Source organism: Salvia splendens, unplaced genomic scaffold, assembly GCF_004379255.2.
Source record: "Salvia splendens isolate huo1 unplaced genomic scaffold, SspV2 ctg143, whole genome shotgun sequence".
Classification (NCBI taxonomy): Eukaryota; Viridiplantae; Streptophyta; class Magnoliopsida; order Lamiales; family Lamiaceae; genus Salvia; species Salvia splendens.
The window spans coordinates 35,797-49,047 of NW_024598784.1; the positions used below are offsets into that span (position 1 = coordinate 35,797).

General features: G+C 36.7%; 1 pseudogene; it reads right to left on the minus strand.

The window, feature by feature from the left end:
• Positions 1 to 3,973: 3,973 nt before the first annotated feature.
• LOC121789114 lies at positions 3,974 to 11,324 on the minus strand (annotated as a pseudogene).
• Positions 11,325 to 13,251: the final 1,927 nt, after the last annotated feature.

The following is a 13,251-nucleotide window of genomic DNA, read 5'->3' on the forward strand; positions in this document are numbered from 1 at the left end:
CTTAACCATCTATCTTTCTCATGGCTTCTGACTGCTTCCTTGTAGCTTGAGGGCTCATGATACTCAATTTCTTCAGCAACAGTCAGTGCATAATAGAGCATGTCATAATCACTGTATCTTGATGGGAGCTTGATCTGTCTTCTTGGCCTATCTCTGGCTATAACATGACTTCTCTGAATGTCATAGGCTTCTTTATCATTCACAGCATCTGGGATTTCTTCATCTGATCCCACACCAGCAGCCTTTTCTTCCTCAGATCCACCAAGCTCCACCTCAATCTGTGTACTCTCTGGCTTCTGTGACAGATATGGCATTTCATCCTCTTTGAATATCACATCCCTGCTAATCACCACCTGTCCCATACCCTTTTCAGTGCACCATAGCCTGTAACCCTTCACACCCCTCTGATATCCTAGCATAACACATTTGAGGGCCCTTGGATCAAGCTTTGTCCTCTTAGCATGTGCATATGCTCTACATCCAAAATTCCTCAACTTGGTATAGTCACCAGCTGAACCATACCATCTTATATCTGGGGTATCATTGTCAATCGAAGATGATGGGCATTTGTTTATTAGAGCTACAGCAGTTGAAGCAGCTTCTGCCCAAAAATGCTTTGGCATTCCAGAAGATATTAGCATACATCTTATCCTCTCCAAGATGGTTCTATTTGCTCTTTCTGCAACTCCATTCTGTTGGGGATTGTGTGGCACGGTTCTATGCCTCTTCATCCCTTTCATCTTGCGATATTCATCAAACTTTGAAGACAGAAACTCCAATCCATTGTCTGTTCTCAGACATTTCAGTGCATGACCTTTCTCAGTCTCAACTTCTGCACTCCATTCTTGAAATTTGATGAATGCAGCTGACTTTTCTTTCATGACATATAACCAAATTTCCTTGAGTAGTCATCAATAATCGATAAAAAAATATCTGCCTCCACCTAAACTCTGGACTGGAGATGGTCCCCATATATCAGCATGCCCATATTCCAGTGGCTTTGTTGATGTGTGTTCCCAGTTGCATATGGCAATTTCTTACTTTTGGCCAATATGCATTCTTCACAGGATCTGATGTCATCCTTAGCTGCATCACCTTCAAATGCAATCAGATTTCTCTTGGCCAATTCTTTCAGTCCATCAAGCCCCAAATGGCCAAGTCTGTGGTGCCAGTTAATCAATCTCAGTCTCACTACAGCATTTACTTGACCTACATCCATTGCCTTGGCTCTGAGATAGTATAAATTGTTGACTCTCTCAGCAACCATAAGAATATCAGCCCCTCTCAGAACCTTGATGAGACCATCAGCTAGAATAGATGTGAATCCCTTTCTTTCTAGCATTCCTAGAGATATGAGGTTTCTCTTAATAGAAGGAATGTACCTGACTTCAGATAAGATCCTCTGAGTCCCATCCTCCATCAACAATCTGACGCTTCCTATCCCCTTTACTTGGCACACTTGGTTATTTCCCAGTAGAACAGAACCGGTAGAGTCTTGAAGTTCCATGAGCCATCTTTTCTTGGAGGTCATGTGGAAGCTACAGCCGAGTCCATTACCCATACATCAGGCGCCTCATCCTCCATCACATTCATCACCTGGGCCACCTCCACCTCTTGAGTAACATCTGCGGTGTCGGGAGCTTTATCCTCCTCAGCTTGCTTCTTCTTAAAAGAATAACAATTTCTTTTAATGTGCCCAGGTTTCTTGCAATAATAGCAGGTTCTTGATTCCTTTTGTTCAGCAGGTTTTTCCTTCCAAAGCTTCCCTTTCTTCTGGAATTTCTTCTTCCCATTCTTCTTTGGATCAAACTTGACATTCAAGCTCTCGCTGGCTTGATCAATGGTTTTATCCGCCACCCTCTGAACTTCCTTCATCTTCAATGCGGAATGAACTTCCTCATAAGTAATCTTGGAATCTCTCCCGAGTAATATTGCATCCTTGAATTGTTCGAAACTCTTAGGAAGAGAATTCAGCAACATCAACGCTTTGTCCTCATCCTTGATGGTTTCCTCTATATTTTCAAGATCATCAACATACTTTGCAAATTCTTCAAGTTGTTCCCCAATACCCCTTGATTCAGAGAACTTGAAAGTGAACAATTTCTGCTTGAGGAGGAGTCTATTTGTGAGAGACTTAGTCATGTATATTGACTGCAATCTCTTCCAAACGCCAGCCGCGGTCTCCTCCTTAGAGACCTCCCTTAACACCCTATCACTTAAACTGAGAATCAAAGTGCTATAGGCCCTATCATGAAGATCTTGAGCCTTAGCATCACCTTTAATCGCGTCTGCATCAGCCTCCCCGTTCAAAACATCCCATAGGCCCTGTTGCATTAACACCGCCTTCATTTTGAGTCGCCATAACCCAAAATCATTCCTTCCTGTAAACTTTTCAATATCAAACCTTGCGGTTGTCATCTTGTGGGCAAGATCCTTCCCACAGACGGCGCCAATTTGTTAAAGCCAAATAGATGCAACCAAAAACAGAGAAACCAGAATCGCAAACCAAAATTGCAAACTCAAGAAATAACAGGAACTTATCGATGAAGACGATGACACAGGGAGTTACGTGGTTCGGCTCTTCGAACCTACGTCCACGGGAGAATCACGATGCACTTTATTCAGATCACAAAGAATTACAATCACTCAACACTCCAATACACTCTAGAATTGATAGCTATACATTTTCATCTATGATCTCTCGTCACACTATGAAAATCTCTATCAAAACTTCACAAAGATAGTGCACCTTTTCACACGAAAACTGTTGAGTTGTTATGAATATGAAAACCGCAGCTCAAACGCTTAAATCTGGCTCGGCTTCCTTCTAACTGAATTGGCCATTAGTTACCGTTGTAACTAATCTTTCAAGCTTCGTCTTTTGAATTTGCAGTTAAGTCCTCCAACTTTATCTTGCTTTCAATTCGGTATCCACAATACAACAGTGTGTGTGAAGAAAGCAAAGAGGTGAAATGGCCCTTTCTCTCCCATTCACTTTAGCTCACATGCAACATGCTACCTTCACCTCTCTTCTCACACACATACACACATTTTTTGTAGTATTTTATAAAGTTAAAATGGGGAGCGTTGGATAGGCATCTTACCTTTAATATCAAGAATACTCAAAACGAAAATGGACCTTTAACCCACCAAAAGTAACCATCTCTCTCTCTCATCAACAAAGAGTGGGTTAAATTGTGAAGATAGGTACGTGCTTTTATCTTTCTTTAGTAAATGATAGTATTAATTTAAGATTATGATTAGGTAATAACATGAATAATTTTAATTCTACTTATAGTGACATGGTAAGTAGTTTTCTTTCACCAATCTTCCGTTTTAAGTCACCAAATTCCAAATTTATTGAAAATGTGACGGATTTTTTTATTTGTGGCCATTGGTTAGGCTGGATGATCTTTCACATTAATGGATCAGTATTGGATAATATAGAAAATTGGTAAAAGAAAAACCATGAACTTTCAACAAAATTTGATATTTCCCACAACCTTTGAAAGTGCTCTTAAAAATCACTAACTTTTCAAATTGTGCGAATTTCTCACACTAAAGTTTCCGGCATAAATTCTGCCTACATGTAATAGTCGAAGCTATATTCTATCTTGTTGGGAAGATGAAACTGAAGACAATATGAATGCTCTAAAATTAGTGTCAGCATTCCATGTAGGCAAAACTTATGCCGGAAATTTTAGCGTGGGAAATCTGCACAATTCGAACAGTTAATAGCTTTTACTACTTTTAAAAGTTGTACTAGGAAATATCATATTTTTGTGAAAGTTCAAAGTTTTTCTGACCAATTTCCCTTTACATATAAACCAACTTTAAAATCCATGGAACAAAAATAAATTTCTCAAAATTTGAGGTTTTTAAAAATGATATACCATGAAAAATTAACATGAAAGCTTGGGGTTACATGCTCTAAAACTGAAACATAATGAAATTAAGTCATGTATAGAAAAAATCATAACCCAAGACGTGGAAGAGGAAAAAGGGACATGAGAAGAAATTATGAAAAGAGAAATCTAAGGAAACAGAAAAGCTTCAAGCCTCTTCATCTATGACTCCAACGTAGCTCCCGTCAACTCTTGCTCGCTGAAGAGGTCCTTTTGAACGACAAGTGTATCGATTTCCTGGGAAGAAATAACCTCATCGATTCCCTTTCTAGCAGCAGCCGCCTAATCATCAGCAACGGCATCAACCTCAACTTCATCCAATGCTTGTTCCTCTTCCTTAGGTGGTGGGACGAAAAACGGTATTTTACCCCTTTGCCAGTCGTGGAGGATCATCTTCGCAGCAGTCGTATAATCAGACTTGTCCCCCTAATCATCGAAAGAAAAAGGGCCTCATGAATGAGTTTGTATTTGCACAATGCAGAAGACATAGCGTCTTTCTTGAACTTTTATGACATGGGAGATTTTACCTTGAGAGGTTTACCAGTCAACTTGCAAAGCTGAGCAAGGAAATCTTTGTCATCCTCCCTGTAAATCAAAAGGTGTTTTATGCAGGTATACATAGCATACATTGTAATGGTTAAGAAAAAATCAGTTGAAAAAAATTTGTAAGTAATCTTTTCTACTACTGATTACAATCATACAAACTGTAATGTCAGCTAGCAGACAAAATGGATAGAAAGCCATAGCTGTTTGGGTGAAATTTGCATAAAAAAGGCAGAAATAAATAGCAATGAAATTTGAGTGCAGATTAAAGGTTTTAATTGAAGCTTTAACTATGCAGAACAGACTGAAATATTTGTATAATGAATAAGGTCTGAGAAAAATTATGAACTTTAATATTTTCATTAGTCATTCCCATTTTGCTTCTGATGATAATTGAATTTATTAACCATAGAATCATTCACCAATGAACTTGAACTCTATTATAACTAATCATATCCCACCCCTATATAAAAGGAAAAATGGGACAATCTTCTAGACCATATACAAAAACATCAAGAAACACTAAAAACATTTGACTGATAAAGTATATTACTTACCACACCCTTTAAGACTATATCTGCCTCAGAGTCATTGCTCTGATAAACTGCTCCAGGGCAATCAATTAGAAAGATCCTCTTTGAAAGTGTGATGTATTGCCACACCTTAGTCTCCCCGGGAATCGGCGCAACTTTGCAAACCTGATGATCAAAAGATGTAGCAAGCATACAGAGTTAAAAGGACAACTTCTGAGTTGACAAAAAGTATTGATAACAGACGACTTTCCAACGTTGGGATATCCGACAAATCCGACAGATATCGCTTGCTTGTCGCTTTTAAAACGGGAGAACTGTCTTAATACAGCCAGAAGAGAACCCTAACAATAACGAAAAGTAACAGAAACAGGCATCAAATATAATTGACTTAATTTAATAAACAAAAGATACTTGCCATTTTCTTCATTTTTAGCAAAGAATCCTAAACATTAAATTTCATATGGAGGCCATTATCCAAAAAGTTTGAAAGAAGTCTGAACGAGACATCAACATTATTTAGATCTAACTAATTCACATACACAAAAGCTTTTTATGGAAAACTCTATTCACAGAACTATGAATGATAACTTAGGGAATCAATCTTGAGACAAATATGGTCTTTCCCCAAATTGTGCGTTACAACGCAGGGACTGACATTATCAATTTCGAGATTTCCACTAACTAGGGATGTCAGTACAACCGAAAAACCAGTGGGATGACTTAAATAGTCAGCGACCCGGATAGGGGGTTAGGGTTGAAAATTTCTAACCCGGTAAAATTTCAGCGCAATTAGCCCACAACTGAGTAGTCCAACTATTAGCCCAAAGATTGTCAAGCAAGGGTTTTCAATGATGATTTTTGATAAACTGAATAACTACAAATAAATAAAATGGACTTGCCCGATTGACATCCCCACCGCCAACAAATCATTATATGTCCAAGCAATCATGGGTCCAATCCCACCTTGTAATGTAAAATTACAACAATAGTTCTTTGTTGCAGTTTTAAGGGGAGAAGTCAATTACTACCTTTCCAAATTACTTGTTCACACTTGCATGAAAAGCAAGAGTAGGGTATTCCTTAGACAGTACCCGAAGCCATCCTTTCGTTACCCAGGCCGAAACTAAATCACAATGTAGAAGGAAGACGGCGAAGAATTAAATTAAATTAAATCAGTAAATAGATAGTGCTCACTAAGGATAACACTTTTCATGCAATATTTAAAGTTCACAGGAAAAACCAAACTATTTTGAAAGTTTATGACTTTATAAGCAGTTTGCCCTTTTTTAAAATCTACATGGATAACAATATCCGAGGAATCAATCACTTTGTAGAGCTCTCCCCATATACGCTTACTCTGACCTTTCTCGAACATTGTGTGGTATACAAGGTCCCTGAACCCATTACCGTCCCCTTCGGTAGAGGTACTAGCACCATGTTTTTCTCCAAATGCATCTGCAAGAAATCATTAGAAGTTGATGTCCAAAAAAGAGGGGTGAGTCATAGACACCGACAAATAGAAAAATATCATATTCAGTACCTAATATCTCGGCCATCCTGATTAATGATTCATAATCAGATGCCAAAAGTATAACTAAAAGGTTGTGTGTCAAGGAGATGGAATCTTGCTTGCTGAAAACACATTCAGGGAAACAGAACAAAATGAGAGATAAGCATTCAGCAAACAAAAAAATATAATCAAAACTGTATCTTCTGTATAAAGCCTAGGTTGTCTTCATCATGTGTAGTGCTTCAAACCTTTTGATGATCGTTCAAGAGGGACATAGGTAGCTTCTTTCCCTTCAACATAACCTCATAGCTGCTTGAAAGCCGGGTGTAGACATGCCCACGGTTCGTAAACCGGCGGTTCCAGTTTCGAGAAATGTGGAACTGGAACCCAACCGTGAGACTATTTCACGGTTCCGGTTCCGAACCGCCGGTTTTCCGGCGATTTTTTTACGGTTTTTCATGGTTCCGAACCGCTGGTTTCCAGCGGTTTTTCGCGGTTCCGGCTACATTTCACGGTTTTCCGATGGTTTTTCACGGTTCCGGTTTGGAACCGTCCAGAACCGGCGGTTCCGGCACGGTTTCGGTTCGTAAAATTTGGAACCGGAACCGGCCTGCGGTTCAAAATATGGCGGTTCCGGTTCAAGAAAAAGTCACGGTTCCGCGGTTAACCGCCGGAACCGAAGCATCTCTAGCCGGGTGCGAAGCTCCTTGCAGAAGCGTTGGAGCTCTTTCTGAGGCATAACATGCGAGTTACCTACCAATGTGAGCAACCAAAAACATAGTTCAGTCAGTTCTCTTTCAAACTCGACTAAGACCAGAAAAAAACAAATATCCGAACCGATCCAAACCGAAATTTTAAAATTCAGTTAGGTTTTCAAGTTCGGTTCAGGCGGAAAAAAAAAACAAAAAATCGAATTATATTTTAATACTCTGTCCGCCCATAAAAATATGTTTACCTTTATTTTTCGTGCATCCCACAAAAATATGTACATTCCATTTTTGGAAAGTTATCCCAATTTATTACCCTATAAATCAACTTATTTACAACTTATACCACAATTAAACACTACTAATAATGCGAGTCTCACTATCAACTAATACTAATTTAACTACTCTTCTCATCCTATCACACTTTACCAAATTTGTCTTAATTCCTATGCTATATCAATTCCATATTTTTATGTGTCCAAGGGAAAATTATATATAGTATATTAATTTTTTATGTATATATATATATAGGGTTGCGTTAAAGATAGAATCATTCTTAAGTGTATAACCTAGAACTCTACATATTTTATTCATTGGATGAGGAAAAAATGACGGTCAAGATTAAAAATCATACATATTAGACTATGTTTTCACGACATTCCGGACTCAACATGTGAAAAAACTCACATGTTGATGGAAGAATGAATGAAACGAAGAAGAGTCCATGCATGCTTTATTTTTTCACTTATCTGCATTCACCCATTAATAATAGTTTTGGTTGTAATGGGAAGTTGTTGTGCAAATCAACACCATTGGATTAAAAGATCTAACGACCTCCGTTTGGCATTTGTTCTACGTTTAAGAATGGTTCTATGTTTAAGAATGGTTCTATCTTGATCACAATCCTATAGGGTTGCGTTAAAGATAGAATCATTCTTAAGTGTAGAACTTAGAACTCTACATATTTTATTCATTGGATGAGGAAAAAATGACGGTCAAGATTAAAAATCATACATATTAGACTATGTTTTCACGACATTCCGGACTCAACATGTGAAAAAACTCACATGTTGATGGAAGAATGAATGAAACGAAGAAGAGTCCATGCATGCTTTATTTTTTCACTTATCTGCATTCACCCATTAATAATAGTTTTGGTTGTAATGGGAAGTTGTTGTGCAAATCAACACCATTGGAGTAAAAGATCTAACGACCTCCGTTTGGCATTTGTTCTACGTTTAAGAATGGTTCTATGTTTAAGAATGGTTCTATCTTGATCACAATCCTATATATAGGGTTGCGTTAAAGATAGAATCATTCTTAAGTGTATTAGAAATGTCAATACGATGATACTGAAATGTCAACATAAACCTAAGTTGATATTTTAATACACTGTGTTGACATTAATATTTAAATGTCAACATAGTTTATTAAAATTTCAACACAAATATGTACTGACATTTTAACGTGATCGTGTTGACATTTTTAATACACTACGTTGATGAGTTAGCAATTTAAGAAAAGTTAGCATTATAACGCACACCTAAATTTTAAAGTTTATACCGTATATTCTATATAATACTAGTATTTATATTATACATATAATATATTTTATATATTACTCCTTCCGTCCCCAAAGAATATGTACTTTGAGTTCGGCACGGGTTTTAATATAAAATTAGTAAAGTAAGAGAGAGGTAGAGAGAAAAAGTAATTAAAGTATTGTTAGTGGAGAATGAGTCCCACCTCATTAGAGAGAAAAGAGATACCAAAATTAGAAAGTGCATATTCTTATAGGACGGACTAAAAATGACAGAGTGCATACTCTTGTAGGACGGAGGGAGTATATTACTCCCTCCGTCCCACTGCAAGTGATCAACTTTCCATTTTGAGTTGTCCCACCACAAGTGATTAATTTCCTTTTTTTACCTAAAAACATAACTTCAACTATATCTTACTTTATTTCTTCTCTCTTATTTTATTCTCTCTTTATCTCTCTTATTTTTTCATCTCACATACTTTACTCTCTCCACTTTAACTCAATATATATCATTTTCTTAATTTCCATGTCCAAAAGAAATTCATTACTTGTAATGGGACGGAGGGAGTATATAATACCTCTCCATCTCACTCAAGATGTCCATCTTTCCCTTTTCGTTTGTCTCAATATCCATTTTCTATATTTGAAAATAAACCCCTTTCTCATCTCTACTCTCTTCTCATTAAAATATTCAGCTATTTTTTTTCTCTCTCTACTTACTCTACCAAACAACTCCTACTAGAATCTCGTGCCATTAAAGAATGTGGAAATCTTGAGTAAGATAGAGGGAGTACATTTTATATACTGTATATTCTAATATATGGAATGCAATATACTCCATCCGATCTCCATTAAATGTCTCATATTTCCTTATTTGGACGATTCCAAATAAATGTCTTATTTCATTTTACCATTTTTAGTAGTTGACTCACATTTCACTAACTCATTTTCACTCATATTTTATTATAAAACTATTATATGAAAGTAGGACTCATATCCAACTAACTTTTTATATCCAATTTTCTTCCCAAAGTCAAATAATTTCTTAAAACTCGCACCGGTCAAATATGAGACATATAATGAGGACAGGAGAGAGTATGGTTTTGTATGTTTTTTTCAATTTTAGGTTTTTCGGGTTTTTAAAAATCTCATAATTTTGGTTTCGGTTCAGTTGTATTTTCTACTAAATTCGGTTTTTTAAGTTTGGTTCGGTTTGAAAAAAACAAACGAACCGAAACTCGAATGCTCACTCCTACTTGTCTAAGACAACATAAAACAAGTAAGATAGACTCAATTAAGGATTGATATCAAACCAAACACCGACTTCATCATTGATCAAAAGCTCATACCAAACCGGAATCCTAAATATTCAATTAACATATTAGCTCAACGATATAATCTAGCACCACAGCAGAAAAACGACAAAGGATCAATCCATACCTATTCAAAAATTAGATAACAGAAATTGAAGGGTAAAATAACGCACCGAACCATCGAGGATGAGGCATGATCTGCGTAGACGGCAATTCCTTGGACTGAAGATCATGCTTGAGGATTTTGCCTCCAGCGTTGCGTAGGGGGCGCGTGTTGTACATCTTGAGGCGCCGCACTGTTGCGGCGCTGCAAGATTTTGTTGGTTTTCTTTGATTATAACCGGTCGTAATACAACCCAATGAAGATTGGAGAAATCAAACATAAATAAACTGAAACGAAAATACAAATCAGAAACTATAAACCGTAGATGTAATTTGTAAGCCGAATCGATGATTCCTCTTTCCGCAAACAAGATACGCCCCGGTAGTGCTCTCGCATTGGTGTGTCGTCCCCAAAGATAAAACGGCTTTGTCTTGTTCGTTGCAGCACCGCGACGGAACAAACTCCGGTGAACTGGATGATGGCGAGGGCAAAGCTTCGACGGAAGACTATGCAGAGAGGGAGAGAGAGCTATGCAGATGATATGTTTAGTTTGTTTGTAAAGTGGTGTAGAGAATGCAAGAGATGCATGTCTATTTATAGGCTAAGTCCAATGCATGTGGAGGTGGAATCAAAACAGCCATTAAGGCTAATTGTACTGGTCGGCGGTTACAAACGTTACACACGTTACAAACGTCAATCATGGAGCATGAACCTGAACGGATATATCTAGACACCTCTCACGTAGTTGTTCATTCCAGAAATGTAAATGATCTGGACAACTCGATCAATGTGCACGCATTCTACGATGCTTTCTCCGTATGCCCATTTGCCACATTATTTTATCTATGTGTCCAAAATAAAATTAATTAATTATTTAATTAATTAATTACATATCTCCATATATTGTGACATACTTTAATATATTATTTCTTACTCACTGGAATCGGCTTAGAGAAAGTGAATATACCACAATCACCTACCCAGAGCATAGATTGATTATAAATTATTTAATTATTTTTAAAATTAAATAATCTGTCATTTGTACGGCCCGTTCAATTGCATTGACCGGACTACGATTTTAACAAATTTGCCTTTGTTGTTGTATCTGTTGACATCGAGAGAGTGCTTCGGCTTCCCTGAAACGTTGGCGAATCTCTTCTTCTTCGCCATGGTTGTTGATAGGTTGATTCGTAGTAGAAAAAATGATATCGTCGCCACAAACAGTGTGGTTATATAAGAGGAATCACGGCGGCGTAGTATTCATGCACACACTCAAAAAATAAAAATCTTAATTTTTATTGATTTAAATTTCTTTTGCAAACTTCGATTGTTTTTAAACGATGAAAGAGTGGATTACAAAAATATTAGTATTTAAAATTTGCTTTGTTTTTAGTCAATTAACTATACTATATTAATTTATACACTATATATTCATTCATGTTGTAATTGAATTTTATAATATTCAATGTTAACAAATTTAAAATTATTATTATTATTATCTTTTTTTATGTATTTACATTTTTTTATATATAAAAGAGAAAATAAGGTAATTATCTTAAAATGGGTGATGTGATTATTTTTCTACATTTAGGTGTACGATAATTTTGATGATATATTATGGAAGAAGATCAAAGATTTAAGTACATAGGATGATGAATCACTCTTGCATTGTGGTGACACCATAGTTGAAATGACAATCTAAGCAACAATTTGTAATACATAGACAAACAATTTGGCATATAGTTCCAAGCAATCTGGGATATGAAATTAGAGCACTATGGTGACACACCATAGTTAAAATGACAACATATGCAAGCAATATGCGATACATTAGCAAGTAATTCGACATATGGTTCCAAGCAATCTGCAATACGAAATCAGACATACTCAAAGTATTTGCTATACATAGATAAGCAAGCATGCCACGTGGCAGACTAAGATTGAATCTGCTCCTAGATATAAGGATTCTCATTGGTGGTTCATTGTCATTTTAATTGTGGTTATCATTTTAGTATAACCCTAGTATTTATACATGGAATGTGGGAAAATTTTCTATCAAATTAATAATATGTTGGTAGGGGAGTGTTATATTGTTAACACAATACTTAATTTCTAACTACAATTAAATAATGACTTCATTAGACATATTATTATCAATTATTAGCTCAATGGCTAATAAGAATTTTAATATTTGAAAAAACATTCAAATTATATATTAGCCCCTAAAAGTCAATCGAGGGTCATAGTGAAAATGTGAAATCAAGTTTATCTTGGGCAATAGGGAAAAAGCATCCCAAATATCCAGTACAAGGAACAAAAATGAGAATATTTCCCCCCCTACAAGAAGAGCCACTGACTGACATGTACTCCTACAATAGATATGCATCTAAGCTAGTAGTATTTCATATACATAGTGAACTCTCAAAAGCAAAATCAGTGGGCCAAAAAATCAGATCATTTCAATCCTGGTAAAATCTTTGAAAAATTCCCAGTATGCTAGAGCTTCATCACCACTTATAGCTGTCGTTAACCGATATACAATGCAGAAAGAATACGAGCCGAGCCAACCTCAATAACATCCCTAATCACCCCTGAACAGCCACTGTGAGTCGACTTTGTCTCGTGCCTGTTTCGCACTCTCCATACGCATATGCAACCATTCTCCTCTTCCTTTGCTGGAGAACACCAAAATATTTGCATAAAAGAAATGAAGAGTTAGTTTGACATGATGACATGATCAAACATACAATCCAAAACAAAATCTTGAAAAGAAAATGTACCTGTAGGGCCAAAATGCGATCTTCCACTGTGTCCTTCACAGTTAGCCGATAAACTGAAACAGGGCGCTTCTGCCAGATACGATGCGCTCTATCTATAGCTTGATCTTCAGTGGTCGGGTTCCACCATAGGTCCAAAGGAGCACATTACAAGCTGCTACCATGTTCAGCCCGAGACTCGCTGCTTTCAGAGACATGATCATAACAGAAACCTGAAACAAAGAAGCTTTATTTACAGAATTGAAATCAAGATGACACGAGGCGAATCAATTATCAGGCTGCAATAATCACATAAAACCTCGGGAAGAAGATTGAAATCT